This window comes from Astatotilapia calliptera, chromosome 3 (genome assembly GCF_900246225.1).
Source record: "Astatotilapia calliptera chromosome 3, fAstCal1.2, whole genome shotgun sequence".
Lineage (NCBI taxonomy): Eukaryota > Metazoa > Chordata > Actinopteri > Cichliformes > Cichlidae > Astatotilapia > Astatotilapia calliptera.
Genome location: NC_039304.1, coordinates 44,416,173 through 44,436,848, shown reverse-complemented (window position 1 = coordinate 44,436,848; position 20,676 = coordinate 44,416,173). Strand labels below are relative to the sequence as shown.

At 43.3% G+C, this 20,676-nt stretch overlaps 1 pseudogene; it reads left to right on the top strand.

Annotated features, from left to right (window-relative positions):
* Positions 1-12,175: 12,175 nt before the first annotated feature.
* Positions 12,176-20,676, top strand: part of LOC113010401 (zinc finger protein 850-like) — a 70,168-nt pseudogene continuing 61,667 nt past the window's right edge.

The window sequence follows — 20,676 nt, the reverse complement described above, 5'->3', positions numbered from 1 at the left end:
AGGTAAACATAACATGACCGAAAAAGCAAAAAAAAAAGCAAAAAAAAAGAGAGAGTGTGTTGACATAAGAAGAGAAAATTCTCTCAATTATGGAGACAGACAAATGGTTCATTTATGTTTGATGTGTGTTTATTCCTCCCTAAATATCGTCGGTGAAGTTCGCCATGCATGTCAGATTTTCCTGCGCATTTTTATACCTCTGCCAACAGAGAGAGAAAAAAAATCACATTCTAACAGACAGCTGGTGCTTAGAATACAGTTGAATAACTATTAAAAAACAGATGATATTTAGATGATAGTTCAGTCTAACACGTGCCAGTGAACCATTAAACGTCTGTGAAACTATGCAGTTATGAAACGTAACTTTAACCTCAGCCAAACCGATTTGCTCAGTTGTAAATAAAACAGCGAAGTAAACGTGACCCGACAGACAGAACCTGAGTGAATGAAGTCCAGCGTTTAACCACTGAGAGCTAAAACTCAGCTGAGGTTTGAAAGCTGTGTGCCGGTGATTGGACATCAGCCGCTGATAAAGCTGTTCGCCTATAAAGTGCTCTGTAAGGAAACGAGCTCCAGCAGCTCTGCGCTCGGGGAAAACACTATATTTACTTATCTTGTGCAGAAAAATGCGCTGACATTGCGTTATATCGAGCACCGGCTGCCGAGTTAAACTGTGACTATCACCAGGTAACTAGGCGTGTTTCTTGAATTAGCAGCAGGTGTTAAACAGCTGACAGATGAGGAGGAGGATGCATGCAGGTAAACTGAGGGTCTGTTGAGCTGATCGCTGGTTTCGTGAGAAAAATGTCAGCTCGTTCTTTATGTTACAGAAGCACAGAGACACAAGACCAGGCGGAAAGAGACGATCGTTCGGTGAAAATGAGAATCTGCGAATGCAACATGTGGAACACGGAGAGTGGAATATGTAAACAAACCGGTTAACGTAACCCCCTCGGTGCACTCTGCATGCTAACTGTTAGCAGAGCTAGTGAAATCTCTGAAAACATCTGAGCACTTTTGCAAACATGTTCTATGTTGACAACCTGACCAGACATACGTCGCGACATTCGCGGCTAAAACACTGTTAAAAGTGTAGCTGGTGACAGAAAAACGGGGTATTTTAAAACTACACCACCACCATTGCTGCTTGTGATTTGATCTGCATTCTGGGATAACTGGCTGCCCCAAGTCTACACAAGCAATCGATTTTCTAGGATCGACATGTTTTGACTTACTTTGCACGGCAACCAATCAAATGTTAGAGAAGCTGCATGGGCAGCGTTAACCCCGCCCCCTGAGTTTGATGGGTGAGGCTGACAGATAAAATTATTTCATGACGAGAGCCAGGCGTCAGGACTGCCAAAATGAAATAAATAAATATATCATTAAATAATTAATTAAATGTGTCAATAATTAATTAAATGTGTCAATAATTAATTAAAATGTGAAATACATAAATAATTAATTAAATGTGTCAATAATTAATTAATTACATGTGTCAATAATTAATTAAAATGTGAAATACATAAATAATTAATTAAATGTGTCAATAATTAATTAATTACATGTGTCATAACTATTTATTTAATTAATTAATTCCAATTTTAATTAATTATTGCCACATTTAATTAATTATTTAATGGTGTATTTAATTAATTCATTATGGCAGTCCTGGCGTTCCATATGCTTAAGGCCGGGTTCCAGTGCCTGCAAAGACTCAGGGTCACCCCAGAAAGGGCATGTGACATTATTGTGGCATGTGTGATTCTTCACAACATTGCCACAATTAGAGGAGAACACTGTCCTTCTGAACCAAACATCAGCAGTGATCCAAACCATGAACATCCTGACCCTCCCACGGACATACAAGATGGAAGCGCAGTCAGAGACACCATATGTCACAATCATTTCTTTTGACCCATCACCTCAACATGTTGAAAGAAGAATAAACAGATTTTTTGTTCAACTGGCTTTATTGGTCGCCTGTATTTCCTGTACACAAAGTATTAAAAGATGTAAACCTCATAAAGTGTCTCTGTTGCTTCCTCCTCTGTAACAGCTGTCAATGTTTCTTCATTATTTTCCTGTAGTAAAGAAATAAACAACATTGCTGTTCTACTGTACACTCATATAATCTGTGGAGTATTACTCACAACTGCATGTTGGTCTGGCTCAACAGGAGGCTGCACCAGATGCAGTACACCACCACCATCAACTGATAGAATATGAGGTTTATACAGGTCACTTATAACTTACAAGGGACCAAATGGCAATTAACAAACATACCAATCACCTTACACTTCATTGTCATTATGCTCTCAAAGACAACCAAGACTGAGGGAAGGCAAAATCAGTAGGAAAATAACTTCACTACAAAATAATCCATTATGGTAAAGAGTTTATCAAATGAATGAGTAGCACTGCAAAGGTGACTGTGAAGAAAGGATGTATGCACATCATGTATTATTTTGAATTTACCCCCTATGTAGGCACTTGTGTCTTGCGGGGTTATTGACTCAGAGGATGTCCCCGCAGAGATGCCTTCGGCCACAGGGCGCCCACTGTTTTGGCTGAGGGCCAACTGCTCAGCCTCTGTGAGTGGTGGTGGTGGAGGACCCCCACCTTTTTTTCTGTTGGCTATAACGGGCCACATTTGAGCATACAGAGTAAGCAAATATGTACTTGTAATGTGCTCAGATAATTTCAATAAGTGCTTACAGAAAGAAAATTAATGTAGCCTCTAACTGCAATTGATTTACATGGGACAAACAGACCAAGCACTATGGCTCATAATACAATTACACCTTACCTGTTTGGACTATATTTTTATATTTCATTTTTACTTGCTGCCAGGCACGTTTGGGGCCTGTTGGGTTGCACCTGCGCTCACATCACATCACAAAATAAAATGTATAAAATAACAAATAAAATAACATATGATAAAATAACGTGTTAAATGGGTGGAAATCCCTAGATCAATGTTTATATTAACACTCACGCATTGACTCTGTCGGCTATGTTTTGCCATGCATGCTCCCTTTCTTTTGCAGCTGTGGCTGTGTTACTTTTTTCCGCGTAATTTGCATGTTATCGGCATATGCTGTCATCAGAATTTCGGCCTCAAGCGCTGTGAAATACATTGACCGCGCCTTCTTTCCCTCCGTCTCCATGGTGACTCGCTTAATCTGTGCTCCGCTTATCAGGGCTTTATGTATCCTGTCCGCGCGCTTCACTTGGGGTTAAAGCAACTCCGCGTTGACTGAACTAATTGCTATCAGCCTTTCTGAAACCGAATATTCCGGGTTGGACAGTTCGGGGTTACTCAACCCTGCGTATCGTTTTTCACTCTGAGTTTTCCAAACCGGCTTCCTGAAACAGGGCCCTGACAGGTAAAACTCACCTGCAGAGGTAAACATGCAGAGGCTGAATAACAACAAAGCTGAGCAGAGTGATGCAGTCACAGCAGACATTTCCTCTACCACAGATGGTCTTAGTTTGTTCTAAATGTCTGTATTTTCAGTGAATAACAGAACGTGAGTTTAAAACCTGATTGCATCAGATTAAATTTAACGTTTACATAAAATTCAGTTTCCATAGAAATGATTCCAGGTTCAGATACTAATGCTGGATAATAATCACTAAGGCTTTTGAAATCTGTGAGCGAACTGGGTCCTCAGCAGTTCTGTGTGATTAGTAAGTATGTGTCTCTCAGCTTTCTAGTCCAACTGGTCCTGTAATGATTTTTGCTGCGTGCGCATGTGTGTGTGTGTTTGTCTGAAACCATTTTTTTCCCTCTCTCTGTTCTTGTTTTTGCATGATCTGTTTGGTTGAGAAGTGATTTCAAAGTTTCATGTGAGAGATAAAATAGCTGCGGTTAAATTAAGCTGTCTAAAACTGTCAAGGTTCAGCCCAGAGAGAAGAGCAGTTTTATTTTAAACAAGTTCCTCACACCAAGGGGTTTCAGAGGGGAATATTTCTGAAGCTGACACTGGACTCAGCGCCCACAGAGAGAGGGGAGAAAATAATTAGGCTATGTTCACACTGCAGGTCTTAATGCTTAATTCCGATTTTTTGATCAAATCTGATTTTTTTGTCTGCTTGTTCACACTATAAATAAAATGCGACAGCAAACGCGCTCTAGTGTGAACCCTCAAAGCGGCCCGCATGCGCAAAAGAAGACGTCACACACAACACACTCTGTTTAGACCCAGAGCAAACAATATTTCGTCTTGATGCATTCTCAATCATCCAGCAAAGTAAATCTCCAAAAGTTGAATCTGTTCATCTGGACGTAGCGTTTTGTGGGAGAAACGTTTCGTCACTCATCCAGGTGACTTCTTCAGTCTCAGCTGACTGCAGGTTTCCCCAAATCTTATAAACAGTACATTTGCATAATGACTGAAACCAGCCCACTGAATCAACAATGGGCTGGGAAGTCAGTTCCTTGATCATAATTATGCAAAGCTCTCATGACCATTGATCAACAACCAGAATCAGAATCAGAATCAGAAACTTTATTGTCATTGTCATGAGAACAACCACTAACCAAAACCCACTGATTGAAGACCACCATCATTTCCATCAGTAATGGGGAACATCTAAAAGCTGGCGTGTACCGTAAACCTACGCATATGGATCAGTATCTAAGGTTTGACTCTCATCATCCACTGGAGCACAAACTGGATGTCATCAGGATCAGGACGCTACAATACAGAGCGAAAACCATCCCCACATCAAGAAGGCCCTGAGCCTTCTTGATGTGCTGTTGGCTATCCGATTGGCCTCCCTGCTGCTGCGGAGCCTGGGACGGTCTGCTTGCCTCCACCCCGGGGGGGAAGGGTAACATCTCTTGGGTCTGGGTTCTGTTTCCCCCTCTGGGGGCGAGGGTACCTGGACCCGGGGTGTAGAGTATGTTTGGGGAGTGTGATTGTGTGTACATGTCCATTTATGTCAGTCCTTACGTTGGGTGAGTGCTGAGTGTTTGTATATGTGTGCATGAGGGTGGGAACGCATGTTTGTGTCTGTGTGTGCCTGTTTGTCTGTGTCTATATGTCAGGTCGGGTCTTAGACTCCACCTCTCTGGGAACTCCCAGGCCCTCCAAGGCCTATCTCCCCTCACCACACTCCCTGCCGGTGACTGATGCTCTCAGGGGTCGGTGCATTGCTGGCGCCTGTTGCTCGGTCAGGCCTCCTCCGGGGTGTGGGGGGCCCTCTGGGCCTCCGGCCTCTGGGCCTGCGGCTCAGTTCACTCTGGCGCAGCTGGCTGCCGGCAGAGCCGGCGGGCACGCCGGTGCAGCCCCCTCTAGCTTCTGCTCGGTGGCTACTGGGTGACGCCTCGTCTGGGGATCCTACGCCCTTCCCATGAGGGTGGCACGGATGCTCCTCCGGTGGTCCTCCTTGGGCTCTCGTGCTCTGGGGCCTCTGGATGTCTGGGGCCTGGATCTCCTCCATGCCTGCTTCATGCCCTGGGGGACGGGGCTATGGCTCGCTACATGCTCTTGCAGACCATTACATGTGGAAACCATTTGAATACAAACGCGCTGATCCACACAGGTGTGCACACGGATGTTCACTGCTCGTAGACTTAAATTACACCTTTCTTGGCTGCTACTTCAAAGCACATTGTGCGCTGTCTGTCCTGCGTGCTGCACAACAACACTGAATATTTAGTATTTACTGCTGTTTACACTTAGCTAGATTAATGCGATGGTGTTGTGTTTAGTATGTTGCTTTGGTTTTTTTTGCTTGTTTTCTATTCTTTCTCTCTCAACAGGTGATCCAGGAGATTTTATTTTATTTATTTATTTTTCCCCTTTCTCACTGTCCCTCTCCCCTTCTGTTTTTCTTTTCCTTCCTCTTTCTTTCTCCCCTTTCCTATCCCTCACTCATGTCTGTCCCATCTGTAACAACTGAAAATAAAATAAAATAAATAATTAAAAACAAAGGTCGATCAAATGGACCAATATGGCAATGCCACGATGATCCATTTGGCAAAGTAAATCCATTGGGTATCCTTGTTGGTCTTCAGACAACAATTCTGATGGCTAAAGAACCAAATGGGACAGGCAAAAAAAAAAAGAAAAAAAAAATCAATCCCACCCCTAGGTCAAAAAATATGTATAGGACAATTGGCCTAATCTAATATTTTGTATGAACCTGTCCAGCTGTCCATTTAGTTGAATGTAGGATTAACTCATAAGTCTTGCTAAAGTACCTTGTATTCTGATTCATCGCAGCAGCAACAGCAGCAGTTTGGTTGGATGATGTTAGCAACTGTCAGCAACTGCTGACCGAATAATTTCATCCTGCATAATCTGAAACAAACACATAAAGACAGAAACAATTTATAAATTAACGTTCGATAAAATCTAAGAATGTATCATTTATTAGATAACAATATGAATATGTCTAACAAAAAACTTGTGTGGAGCAAAGTTACATTCAATCAAGATGGTCTGGCATGCTACAACTTTATAGTTGTTAAATTCTGGGTATACATACCCAACTTGTACACGTTTATTATTATTATTATTATTATTATTATTATTATCCTACCCAATTACATGTTTCTTTTAATCAGAGTATGCTGTTTTAATGACTTTACAATATCATTTACATTGCGTTCCTTACATTTTCCCAAATTGTATGTTATATTAATCCTATATTTCCGTTTTAATATTTCTAATGTTTGCCTTGTTTTCTTCACTGTCTGGTCTGCCTCTGTCTCACCTGTATGGATGCATTTACACCGAAATGTCCCCAACAAAGGATGTTTTAATTCACCACTATTCCAGTGAAACACGAGTCTCCCATCTTCCTGCTACCGGTCTGGAGTTTTTGTTCACCAAAGCACACACCAACTTCATACTGATGGACAGATCACTGCCCTTTTGCCGCCTTGTCTGATCGTGTTTTCTGGCTTTGGTTCACTTCACCTCACTCTTCCCTATTCTTGTCATTAAATCCGGCCGTTCTGCAACCATGGCAGCCATTAACTCTATGGCTTTATTCATGTTGTATTTTACCCCTTCACCAAAGGCCGTTCTCGTTTCCAACATTATATTTGCAGTGTTCGTCTATCTATCAATATCTGCGGAGTATTTTTTTAACGAGTATCCTATTTTCTAAAGCACAGCATGTAAAGGGTAGCTCGGTTAGCAGGATGCTAGCATGTAGCGCTTAGTGAGACACGCCTCAGACGAGTTGAGCAAAGACCCCGTCTGTGTACTTTATACGTGAGCAACGGATTTAAATAAAATTAAGGTTTCAAAAGACAAACTTGAAGATGAAAAACAATATACTCACCGGAGAGCCGCCAGGGTTTGCCGCTGCCATCTTGGCGCTCCTAAATTCAAAACTGCCTCTGCAGACAGGCATGGGAGGCGTGGAAATTGTCATTGAGTTAGTCAAACGTTTTCCTTAGTTCGAGTAGATGATAAAATAAAATAAAAATAACTGGGATTTTAAATAGGACTAGGCGTTCTGTAATGATCTCTATTTAGGAGAAAAACTTAATCACTCGCCTTTAAACAGCTCTCTTTTAGGAAACACACTGCTGGCTAACGGTGTCATGTGATCAAACAGCGTAATTTAATTGGCTGAGAGCCACTCGACTCGATCTGGTGCTGATTGCTCTGGCTTGGGTCATTAAAGTTCATCACTTTTGCAGTTGAATTTTTGCAGGTGAATTTTTGCAGGTGAATATTTTTGCAGGGAAATTTGGAGGATAAAAAATCAGTGTCATAAATTCAATGTCTAAAAATACTTGAATTCTGATGATACTATATTTCTTCCATACATTTGCAGTTTGGACGCACAGGTGTGAACATCTCCCACAGCAGGGGGAGGACTATCCTCCGCCCGTAATGCTGTAAATAATGGTCGGCAAAGTTATGTGATATTAGTGATGTTTGTACTAACTTGGTTTAAAAGTCTTTACTTTAAAATATATGCTGTTCAGTAGTCGACCTTAATCTTACAGAGAATGTGATCATTTTATTGATAATTAAAGTCAGTCATATATCCACAAACACAACAAGATGAAAGTCAGTGATGCTGCTCGGTTTTCAGTCCTGAATATCACGGCACAAGCAGGATTCACTGCACTGTTAATGTTAGCTGTGTTATATTGCTGTCTCTGTTCGGTGGTGTCGAGCCAAATGGACTTTAACGTGTGTTTGAACGAGCTGACGGTTCACTCGTTAAGCTGAAAGAAAGATGCTTTAATCACAGCAGTCACACATGTGTCCACTGTATCATCTGGAAACTCTTCTTGTTTTGTAATAACACAAACTAAATCCTCCTTCTTTTGTGCTGTTTTGCAGCAGTGTGTACACCTGAGACTGTCACCCGTCTGTCTGTCCTGCACTCTCTCTCTGTTTCTTTCTCTCTGATTGTGGAATAAAAGTATGAACATGTGTTTATAAGTTACACTTGTGTTTGAATCCTGCAGCTTATCACACATTTGATTTCCATGTGTGATGACTGCAAGTGTCCAGAGTGAGGACAGACTGAGGGACCCACTGCTGCACATCATCTGTGAGGCTTTGCACCCCTGATGATCCACCAGGACAAACTCGACAGTGTGAGGAAGAGGAGGAGGAGCAGCTGACAGATGGAGAGAATAGACAGACTGTTCCCTGTTTGTGAAGGACTGCTAGATAAGTTTAAAATAATTAATTGTCTGTCCTGAATCAGTCTTATTAGGTAATGTTCAAATAATTTGATCATTCCAGTGTTTTCAGTGTGGGAGAAAGTACTCAGGGCCTTCAGGTTACACACTATGAAAGGCAGCAACAAGTTTAATGTTCAGAAACCTAAAGTATGTATCAGCAGCAGAATGGAGCTAAAAATAAATGTTTGTTTCAGTTATATGAAGCTTTGAGTATTTTGGATCAGTAGCACTGCTGTGTTTGTTGTATCATATTGCTGTGATTGTTTATATGCTTTAAATATTCTGAGGTAAGTTGATCTATAATGTTACATCATATTCTATAAGGATGTTATGTGTTTGTAGACTTTCTGCACAGTTTGACCCATTTAGTAGAAGTCAGCCTGTTTAAGGCTCTGATATCTATTCTGTATGACTTGTAACTGTCCCTGAGACAGTTAAAATAAAGTTGGTTATTTCATGTTTCTGTGATAGATTCATGCTTAATTTAGTTCATTTATTTATAAGATAAGATGATAAAAGTTTAACATTAAATAAAAAAACATGTCTCAAATATGTGATTACAAAATATGGGTTTGTTAAATATGTAAAGTGCTGTAAAGTTTGTTTGAGGTGAAGTTTGTAATTGTCACATGACCAGAGTTTGGTTGAGAGCACAACCATGGCATTGTGGAGCTAGCATGGATACATGGCTACCGATGCATCTACAGCCTCAGCGTTAATGTTATTCTGCATGTGGTCCAAGAGGCGCAAACGGTATGGTTTCGTGTATATTGTTTGTATAATGTTGCATACGTGTTCTACAGTGGTAATGAGAGGACATTTTTGTGATATCCATTATTGTGCATTTTCTCTGTTCTGCTTGCACAAAACTGTTTATGGACACTGATATGAGAGACTGATAAGCTCAAAACATTTATGTTGTAAACTTTGTGTTTCTTCAGTTTTCACGGTGTCTGAAGACAATAAGAGTGAGAGAGAGAGAGAAATAAATTTCCGAAGACATCAGTATGATGCGTGGCCATTCTTTGTTGGACCCCTGTAGTTACATGACTTAAAGCAGTTATGACATGGTCTGATTTTCTCACCCAATAAAGGAATATTTAATATATCAGTCTACTCTTCATTCTATCAGAAACAGTTATCACAGCTCGTACATTTTCATTTTGCACATATATGTAAGCATTGAGCCAAATTTAGTAATGCCAACAAATTAAATGAACAATATTTGTCTCTTACATATGATACATCTATACGTATTTATACACTGTAAAAGATTCTTGTCTTTGAGTGAAGATTTATGGTGATGGGAAATATAAATAACTGAAACTTGAATCTTTACTGAAGCTCAGTGTTTGACACAGAGTTCACTCACATGTGCTGTACCAGTGTAGCTCAGGTGGCAGAGCAGGTCAGCCACTAATCAGAAGGTCGGTGGTTCGATCCCAGGCTGCACCCTGGCTGCATGCCAAATATCCTTGGGCAAGATACTAACCCCTACTGGTGGTGGTCAGAGGGCCCGGTGGCGCCTGTGTCCGGCAGCCTCGCCTCTGTCAGTGCGCCCCAGGGCAGCCGTGGCTACAATGTAGCTTGCTATCGCCAGTGTGTGAATGTGTGTGTGAATGGGTGAATGACTGAATGTAGTGTAAAGCGCTTTGGACTAGAAAAGCGCTATACAAATGCAGGCCATTTACCTGCACATGTGACAATAAAAGTGAATTGTTCAAGTTCACTGCTGTAATAACTAATAATGATTAATATAATAACTATAATATTGGCCATATTATATTTACACTGACTTTAGTCTCATGAACAACATAATTGTTATTTACTAGCTAATCTTAAAATGACTGTTCAGTACAGAAATGAAGCCCAACAATCATGTTTTACAGTCATGTGGTCTCAGCCTCAGATACTTATTAAATTTAAAGCTCGTGTAGAAACAAACGAACAAATGAACAAAATATGTTCTCCTTCATTTCTCTCAAACAAAGCTGTATGAAACGTTTCCAGCGGTTAGTATCATGGTTGCTAGGCAACCTGGGCAGCGCGACGGAGATCGACCGGTATTTCACAAGCCTCGCACTTCCGGCCTTAGCGGTCTTTGAGTACGCGGCCCTTGTGGACCGTTAAGGCTGCGTACTTTAGGGCTGCCGAACCTGAATAGCTAGGTTTCATTTGACGTAGACGTGACGTCGACGTAAAGCGCGAAATTTGACTGGCGGTCGGAAGTGAAAAAGATAAGCGCAAAATCACAGACAGACAGTACGCAAAATGCCTATGTCCTGTTGTGTTTACGGATGCTCCAGTAGGTCGACCAGAGAAACTGATAAACGGTATTTTAGGGTACCAAAAATAGCCCAACGAAGAGGAGAAAAATGGAAAATTCTAACCGAAAAACGTAGGAAAAATGGATTTTAAATTTACGTTTACAGTCGGGAGGAGCAGAGTCTGCCAATGCCCGTGTCTGCAGCGACCACTTCGTCAGAGGTAATGTTATGTTTGCAAACGAACTTATTAGCATTAGGTTGTCATTAAATTCTCGTTTACTTAGTGCTTTTAAGTTAGTAGTCTAATATTGACTTGATTGGGACTATAGGCTGCCCAAGTGCTTTGGATGACGAAGAGTCGGAGGACTGGGCTCCGACGGTCAATCTCGGCTACGAACGAAAACCCAGATCGGAATCAGTTCTCAAACGAGAGAAAAGAATGAAGCTTAAGGCAGAACAGCATCGATGTGCAGAGGCGATTTTGGATATGCAACAGACGGCTGAGAGCCCGAGACACCCTTCAGAGGTGTCTCGTTAGACCGCTGAGAATGGTTTACCTTGAAACAAACAACTGTCACTCTAACGAAGTCCTAAGGATGTGGCATGTTTGTTGACGTTAAAGCCGCTACCGCTAACTGTTAGCGTGTTTAAGATAAAGCAATATAAGAACAAACACTCACCCTTGCAAACACCAAACTGTATCCATCACGGAGACGTTTTGTTCCAAGGTTGTGGACCCACCCGCTGACAAAAAAATTGTACGCCTCCAGACTCTTGAAAGCTTTCATTTGCTGCCTAGTGTAGTAAGAAGTCTGGAGGACCAAGTAGTTGGTGATATCCACAGCCTCGATAGTAGGCAAATCCTTTACTTCTGTGGTGTATTCGGACATTTTCAAAGAATACGGATCACGTCCGATATATTTTTTTAACTATCTGTTTATATCTCTCCCGAGAAACGGGGTCTAAAGTTGCACAATAGCTGCTCTCCTGACTCTCCACAGTGTCCTCCATGTTTACTTCCGCCCTCCACTCAAAAATCGCGCTGCCTCCGCACGTCATCAGAACCACGTGACCGCAACCCAACAAGTGGGATACAGCCTAAAGCTGTTCCAATTCTCAGCACCGGTCCTCTCTTTCCCTGAGTCCTTAGCAAATCTCCTTCCCACGATGACGTTTCCATCGATGCATCGATGGAAGGGTTAGGGCATCGATCTGCACACCCTTGTCTCCTGGATCGTAGCCGAGATCAGCGTGAACCACGTGGGTCTCTGCTCCCTGATCTGTTTCTTAAGACTTCCAGCTTCATCACGGAGTTTCTCTCGGTTTGTGGGCTCATATAAAGGTAAGCACCGAGCCAACTTTAATGTGGGTTCAGTTTATGTTGTTGCTGTTAAGAATAATAGATTGCTTGGTATACACTGGAGTTAGACAGTCTGTAGAGCAGAGGCGGAGCCAGACATTTGAAACACCCGGGGCTTAGCCCTAAAGGGTAGTATGCATGTGGGATTTTTTTTATTTATTTATTTATTTTGGGGGGGGGGGGGGGGGGGGGGTAGAAATGACTGAAAGATTAATAGGCTCTGTTTTGAGTTTTGTTCAGAAAAGAATGACTTCATATAGCGAAAAATATATATCTCATATGCAGAACACCTTAAACTAGTTTTTTAATTGAGCAGCAAGGCAGAACAAAGTCGGAGTTGTATCAAGACACGAGGACTAAACCCCAATTCAACCAGACCCAGAACTGATCCGGAATTAAAACTGGACTACAACAGTTCAAAATCAGGACTATATAGGATTTAACCAAGACAGAACAAGAATCAGAACTAGATGATAGTAGCACTAAAAAATCATCATAGACCTGCACTACACTTGTTTTTTTAATTCTACCAAAGTCCACTATTTAGATTGAGAAAAGTTTATATAATTATTTAGCCTTGTTGTGCAAACAAGCCTGCATAACTTAATAAATGTAGAATTTGAAAAATAGCAAACCTAAAAAGAAACACTAGGTACGAGATACATGAGTACCTATGATACGGTGATAGTTTTGGTAAACAACCATTTGACTAACATGTGTGTCTCACCTGCTCTTGTTCATCTCTGTTCTGTCCTCATTCTCCTCTCTGTTCCTCTCTCTCTCTCTTTGTGCTGACAATCATCAAATATACAGTTGAAACCAGATATTTACAAACTCTTCAGATCAAAACAAACACTTTTTTAATTGTAACATCAAATCAGACTAAATGTTTATTTTTTTAGATTGATAAATAAAAAAACATATTTGTTAACTTTAAGAGGAAGGAGAGAAATTGTCTGTATTTCTTAATTGCAAATGGCACCAAATTGTATTCAAAATTGAGCCACACTTATGGAGCTCCACAGTTCTTTTTCTGGTTTGGTTGACATCTGTTGATTTTACCCATTTCCACCAATTTACTCACATGGACTCTACTAACCTATCAGAAGCTTCTTCAGCTCAGAATGGAATCGTCTGGAGTTTTCTTATTAATTAACAATAAACTTAGTGTATATGTACTCCTAAATTTGATCAAAGTGATAAAAAATAGACAGCTGTCTCTCTTTATTCTGACATTTAACTAATTCAAAATATATTTCAATATTTATCTAAAACAAAAGTTTAATCTAAATTGATGTTGTACAGTAAAAATGTTTTATGTTTTCTCCCTAAAGTGTATGTAAATATCTGGTTACAAATGTGAATATCCTGCTGTGTACTGAAATCCCTCTTGTTTTGCATAGAAATATACTGAACAACATACAAAACATAACATATAAAATAACATTTACCTGAGTTTTTTCTTTGAAAGATCCCTCTATTTTCCATTCTTATATTTCAGTACATAACTGAAACCGATTTAGTCGGGGAGGGTAAGAACTGAAAATATGAAATAAACACACATAAGCTAAGACTCTCTAAAAAAAATAGCATTTGTTCGACTTTTCATTTCGCCGTTTGTTGATTCACTTGAACAGCAAGTAACGTAATATTGGTCAAGTGATCAGTTTGATATCAATCTTTCGTGATGCACCGTCATATTTACATTATTTGGTCATATTTGGTTATCTTGGTTATCTTGGTCATATTACCCAGCAAAACCCAGTATGCAGGTTCATCTGTAACAGTCCTTGTGCCACAGATCAACACTGCTGCTTCTACATTAAACAGAAGAGCAGCGACATGGCTGCAGGTCTCTGCGACTCCGGCCATACAGGTGCAGTGGGCGACTTCAACCTTCCCTGTGATGCTCACAGTGACCCATGGCTGCGATGCTGGTTCATTCAGTCTTTGAGAGTGCAGTACCTGAAACACACACAGACAAAGTTCATTTAAAGACAAGAACTAATGAGCCAAGGCCGACGTAAATGTGTTTAATCTACTTTATCATAAATGTAACAAAGTGTTTAGAAAGTTAGCAAAAACATGTAATTTTTCATTTCTTTATGTGTCCATCTATAGAACGCTGCATGTTATAGTGTAAATCTGTTCTCTGTCAGAAACCTGCCTGCAGAAAATGAACCTAAAGTATGTAATGCAAGGATGTCATCACTTTAGAGATGGAGAAAGCATAAAGTGACAATTATGAATCACTTAATATGATAAGGAGATTCTGCAGGTCATTAATCAATGTATAAAACTAAAATAAAATGTATTTTTAGTGACACAGAATACAAACATGGAAGCAAGATGTGTAATTAGGATTATTTATAATAAATATGAATAGTGCAATTTCTTTAACCATAAAGAATAACAATCCTTCAGGACAATGTCACATCAATGCACTGAACTCGCTATGTTATCCATCTAACAGCCTCCACATGTTCTCACTGTAATTTCCTCTCATGAATGAATTTATGCTGCACTAATCTGAATGTTTGCAGGTAGGGCTGCTCAATTAATCGAATTTTAATCACGATTACGATCTGGGCTTTCAACGATCATTAAAAATGACTGAGCCGATTATTAGCCCCTCCCTCATTTATCCGCGACACCTTAAAGGCCGGTCCGTGAAAATATTGTCGGGCATAAACCGGTCCGTGGCGCAAAAAAGGTTGGAGACCGCTGATTAAGAGGTCCCGAGGGAAGCTCGGAAAGCTAAGCAGAAGTTATTTGGAGAGGAGAGTGACTGCCGTTGGTTGAAAAGAGAGGTAAAAAAAACTTCAGTGGTGTTGCACACTATTTTATATTATTTTTTAAAGTCATTATTCAATACATGGTTATTGTTAACCCTTTAAAGCCGGTTAGAGCAGCACACTCTGTTTTGTGTAACTATTTTTAAATCCCTGTAGAACCTGAACCGTGTAAGCTAGCGCAATAATTTGTTTTGCATATGAAACTTACATCTTATGCCATCAGCTTGTCCTCGGTCACGGTTTCCTTCCACATAAATTGCATAAAAAGCGCTTGCAGGAACAAAAACATAATATTCCAGAAACACGCTTTGCCGATCCTATCAGCTGTTCGTAACACTTGGCACATTGAAACAGACGTCACCGCTAACTATCACATGTCCGCCATTTCCTGCCCAAAACCGGAAGTGATGTCATTTTCGCGGAAAATGTAGTTTTTTTACTTGTAGGCCTTAAAAGCCTATACTGGTCATGTTTGACTTTTCTGAATAGTTTCTGGGATGCTTAGAACTCGAATTGCACTGCTGGAAATAGTTTATTTTGATGCACCTGCTGTTTTCTTTGCAAATTTGCATCATAGGATTGTTTTTGTTTTTCCTGCAGTATATAAAAATTGCTGTATCTCCAAAATAAAACTATGAAGACACATAGACGCGAACTAGACAAGGGGATGCAGGTGATAGGGGAGACAGAGCAACTAAAGAAGACAGAGACATAAGCCATAAGACAGAACTCAAAGAAACCAAAAACTAGAAAGTATAAATAATATCACAAACTCCAAAAACCCTGGGTCGACGACCCAGGCATCCTAACAGTACCCCCCCCCCCCCCCCTTAAGGGCTGGCTTCCAGACAGCCCTAACCAAAACATCAAAAAAAAACAAAAAACAAAAACAACCCAACCAGGGTGGGCGGCGGGGGAAACAGGACGGAGGGCTCGAAACAAACCAAACAAGGAGCCAGAAACAACAAAACAAAACAAAAAAGTGCAAACACTGGAGCCCGGAAAGCAACAGAACAAAACACAGAAACAAAGTCCAAAACAACAGCACCAAGGCCCAGGCAAAGTCCAAAAGCAAACAAACAAAAGAGCCCACGAAAGGCGCAGAGGCCCAGGCAATAGTCTCAAAAAAGTTCAGGGGGGCCGGCCCGGAGGCTGAGAGCACGATAGTCCAATCCCGGGCAGTTCAGGGGGGCGGCCCGGAGGCTGATGGTCCAAGAGCCCAGAAAACAGTTCAGGAGGCCGGCCAGGCAGAAGGCACCGATGGCGACGGAGCAGATCAGGAGGCCGGCCGGGCGGGAAGCAGCGACGGCGACCGAGCAGGTCAGGAGGCCGGCCGGGCGGGAGGCACTGGTGGCGGAGTAGTTCAGGGGGCCGTCCATGATGGCGGCGTAGTTCAGAGGGCTGTCCATGACGGCAACGACGTCCAGTCATCGGCCGGACAGAACGTGCAGGATGTGCAGGCCGGACAGGATGTGCAGGCCGGACAGGACGTGCAGGCCGGACAGGATGTGCAGGACGTGCAGGACGAGCAGGATGAGCAGGACGTGCAGGCCGTGCAGGATGAGCAGGCCGGACAGGATGTGCAGGCCGGGCAGGCCGGGCAGGACGAGCAGGCCGTGCGGGACGTGCAGGAACAGACAGATTGGAGACCTCAGGGGCAGACAAAGCTGAACCCTCGGAGACTGGACCAGGCGGAGCTGCAGAGGCCGAAGCCGGACCAGGCGAAGCACAGGCTGAGGCCGAAGCTGGACCAGGCGGAGGCGAAACAAGAACAGAGGCTGAGGCTGAAGCCGGACCAGGCGAAGCTGCAGAAGCTGGGGCCGGACCAGGCGAAGCTGCAGAAGCTGGGGCCGGACCAGGCGGAGCTGCAGAGGCTGGGGCCGGACCAGGCGGAGCTGCAGAGGCTGGGGCCGAAGCTGGACCAGGCATAGCCGAGGCAGAGGCTAATGGCGGCTGGACGGGCTCCTCGGGCCCTCCAGCTGACGTGGCAGAAGGCTGAACGGGCTCCTCGGGCCCTCCAGCTGACGAGGCGTGAGGCTGAACGGACTCCTCGGGCCCTCCAGCAGGAAGAGACGGCTGAAGCGGCTCCTCGGGCCCTCCAGCAGGAAGAGAAGGCGGAAGGGGCTCCTCGGGCCCTCCAGCAGGAAGAGACGGCTGAAGCGATTCCTCGGACCCTCCAGCGGAGACAGGTGGCTGAAGCGGTTCCTCGGACCCTCCAGCGGAGACAGGTGGCTGAAGGAGTTCCTCGGACCCTCCAGCGGAGACAGGTGGCTGAAGCGGTTCCTCAGACCCCCCAGCGGAGACAGGTGGCTGAAGCGGTTCCTCGGACCCTCCAGTAGAGACAGGTGGCTGAACGGACCCCTCGGACCCTCCAGCGGAGACAGGAAGCTGAACGGATGACCGAGGAGAGGAGCGACGGTGGCGTCGCTTCCTTTTAGACGAGGGAACAGGAACCGGTGGAGAAACGGAGACCTCCTCCTCATCCTCCGACCACACAGCCGCCAGGAAAAAGGCAGGCGAACGGACAGGCGAACAAGGTCCCAGCTGGCGTGAGGAAGGGGAGGAAACCTGCAGTGGCGATGAAGCAGAGTGTGCGTTGTCCTGCGGCAGCGGTGGGGAAGACGTAGTGAGGGAGAGAGCAAGCTCACTAGTCTGTGGTGGCCAGTGCGATCCTCTATGCTGTTGCATGCTGGGGGAGCAGGCTGAGGGTCGCAGATGCCAACAGACTTAATAAACTGATCCGTAAGGCCAGCAATGTTGTGGGGATGGAGTTGGACTCCCTCAAGGTGGTGTCAGAGAGGCGGATGCTGTCCAAGATAAAGACAATGTTGGATAACACCTCCCACCCACTCCATGACATGTTGGTCAGTCACAGGAGCTCGTTCAGTGAGAGACTGAGATTACCGAAAAGCACCACTGAACGACACAGGAAATCATTCCTGCCTGTGGCCATCTCCCTGTACAACGCATCCACTTAACACACTGTTTGCTGCTACAACTACACATGTTTCTTTTCCAAATATTTATTTATAAGTGACTTATGTATGTATGTATGTATATATATGTATATATTGTACTATTCTTAGTTAGCGTATTGTCTGTCTTGTCTTAATGTTGGTTTAAAATGGAGCACTGTAACAAAAAATAATTTCCCCCAGGGATCAATAAAGTATTCTGATTCTGATTCTGATAGCCCTGACCTGCTCTCTCCAGGCAGTTCTGGTGTTCCCCAACTCAGTGTCCTTAGCGAACTGGCTAAGCTGGGGATTATGCCGAATGATGGCCTCCACCGCGCTCAGCCCCACTGCCATGGTCCTTAAATCCGGGGACTGGGCGATGCGGTCGAGCAGCCTCACCATCCGCTCCATCTCACCGTAGAACTCAGAAGAAAAAGAGTCTGCAGGGTCCATGTTCTGGTCGCGATCTTCTGTTAGGTGAGGCTGTGTGCAGGCAGGAATAGGACCCAAGGTGCAGACTCCGGAGACAGAACTTAAACCAAAACAGCTTTAATGCTGAACACAAACATAACATAACTGGAAAAACTCAAAAATAAACTAACACCGGCAGATTGACAAAACACACAGCAAAGTAAACGGTAGATCGCGACACAGACACAGAGAAACACTTGGCTAAAATACACAGAGGGAGCAATCAGGGAATGGGTAACAGGAGGGAAACAGCTGGGACAAATCAGAACTGACGAGACCAAAGAAGCGTAAACTGAACACACTGAGAAAAGACAGAGACCTTCAAAGTAAAACAGGAAACACATAACACAGACACAGGCTCATAAGCAGGCACTACAAAGGGAACAGAGACGTGGGAACAGGGCACACACAAACACTGACTGAACACGGGGATATAGGAACTTAAGATACACATAGACGCGAACTAGACAAGGGGATGCAGGTGATAGGGGAGACAGAGCAACTAAAGAAGACAGTCTCTGTCTTCTTTAGTTGCTCTAAGCCATAAGACAGAACTCAAAGAAACCAAAAACTAGAAAGTATAAATAATATCATAAACTCCAAAAACTCCAAAAACCCTGGGTCGACGACCCAGGCATCCTAACAGTACCCCCCCCCCCCTTAAGGGCTGGCTTCCAGACAGCCCAAACCAAAACATCAAAAACAAAAAAACAACAAAAACAACCCAACCAGGGTGGGCGGCGGGGGAAACAGGACGGAGGGCTCGAAACAAACCAAACAAGGAGCCAGAAACAACAAAACAAAACAAAAAAGTGCAAACAGAACAAAACACAGAAACAAAGTCCAAAACAACAGTATAAATAATATCATAAACTCCAAAAACCCTGGGTCGACGACCCAGGCATCCTAACAAGTAAAGCTGTGGGTTGTGGGAATGAACCATAATGTTTTATCTAGGGGTCTAGATTTATGCCTGTAGTGCACTGCCATGTAAATAATTTGCATTTACTGAATATATACTGACTGAGTCCCACTGTTCAAAAGTTGAATAAAGAAACAAACTAATTTTTGCCTCTTTTTTTTAATTTTATTGAAACCACCTTATAGAACATCACATCAGTTACAATGTAGAATCCATGTCATTTATCAGAATCAGAATCAGAATACTTTATTCATCCCGAGGGAAATTAGGGGTTACAGCAGGCAGCACGCTAATGGCGCATGCGCACTCACAAAGGAACCTTCTGACCAACTTTACACAAACATCACATTGGGCAGACATGTCAGAAGGTAGGCTGATAGGAAAAAACAACGAAAATACACTACATGAGGTAAGAGGAGGAGAAAAAAAACTCCACTCAGACTGAGCTCCTAGTGGGAGAACAGTTTGAGAACAGAAAAAACACCTCAGCACAAAAGCACATGACTATCAATACACCATAGAAACACGAGACAAGCAACAGGGGCGGGTAAAGGGTAAGAGAGAGCGCATCCGGTCCTGCAGCATCTGTGCTGGTCCAGTTGACTGCTATCTTCCCCGGTAGGGCACAAGCATCGAAGGCGTTGGAAAGGGAGGGGGGATGAGTGAGTGCTTATCAGTGTAAGTGTGTGTGTGTGCGTGTCCATAGTTTAGCTGAGACAGTGTCCTTCGGCCTATCAGGCTAAGTAAATAGTCTTCCAGCCAATCCAGGTGTCCTTGCATGGGATGGGAAGAATAGCCGTAACACAGTCGTTATCAGGGAGTGATTGTTCGGCTCCAGCCTCTGGCCTGCAGCTGGTGCCGTTATGGGGGTCCGCAATCTCAATGTTGATTTTGTAAATTTCCATGCGAGCAGCCCAGGAGAATTTTTGGCTGCCCTAACACTCCGACACTGGCCTCTCGATCTCCCGTTGGAGAGCCACGATCCTCCCCATGATGATATCAAACTTCTGTTCCATGGTGTTGCCATTCTTTTGATTCTGAGACCTCAAAGCTGCAGTGATCTGTTCCGTGATGTCGTCCAACTGTCGCTCAAGGGTCTCATTTTGAGCAGGCCTCTCTCTGATGTTTCCCCCCATACGCTTGAGCCTTCACAGCAGCTGTAAGCATCTCCAAGGTGTTGACCATATTACGTTCGTTGTGAGAGGTCGCGCCTCATCTCATCTCTTCAAT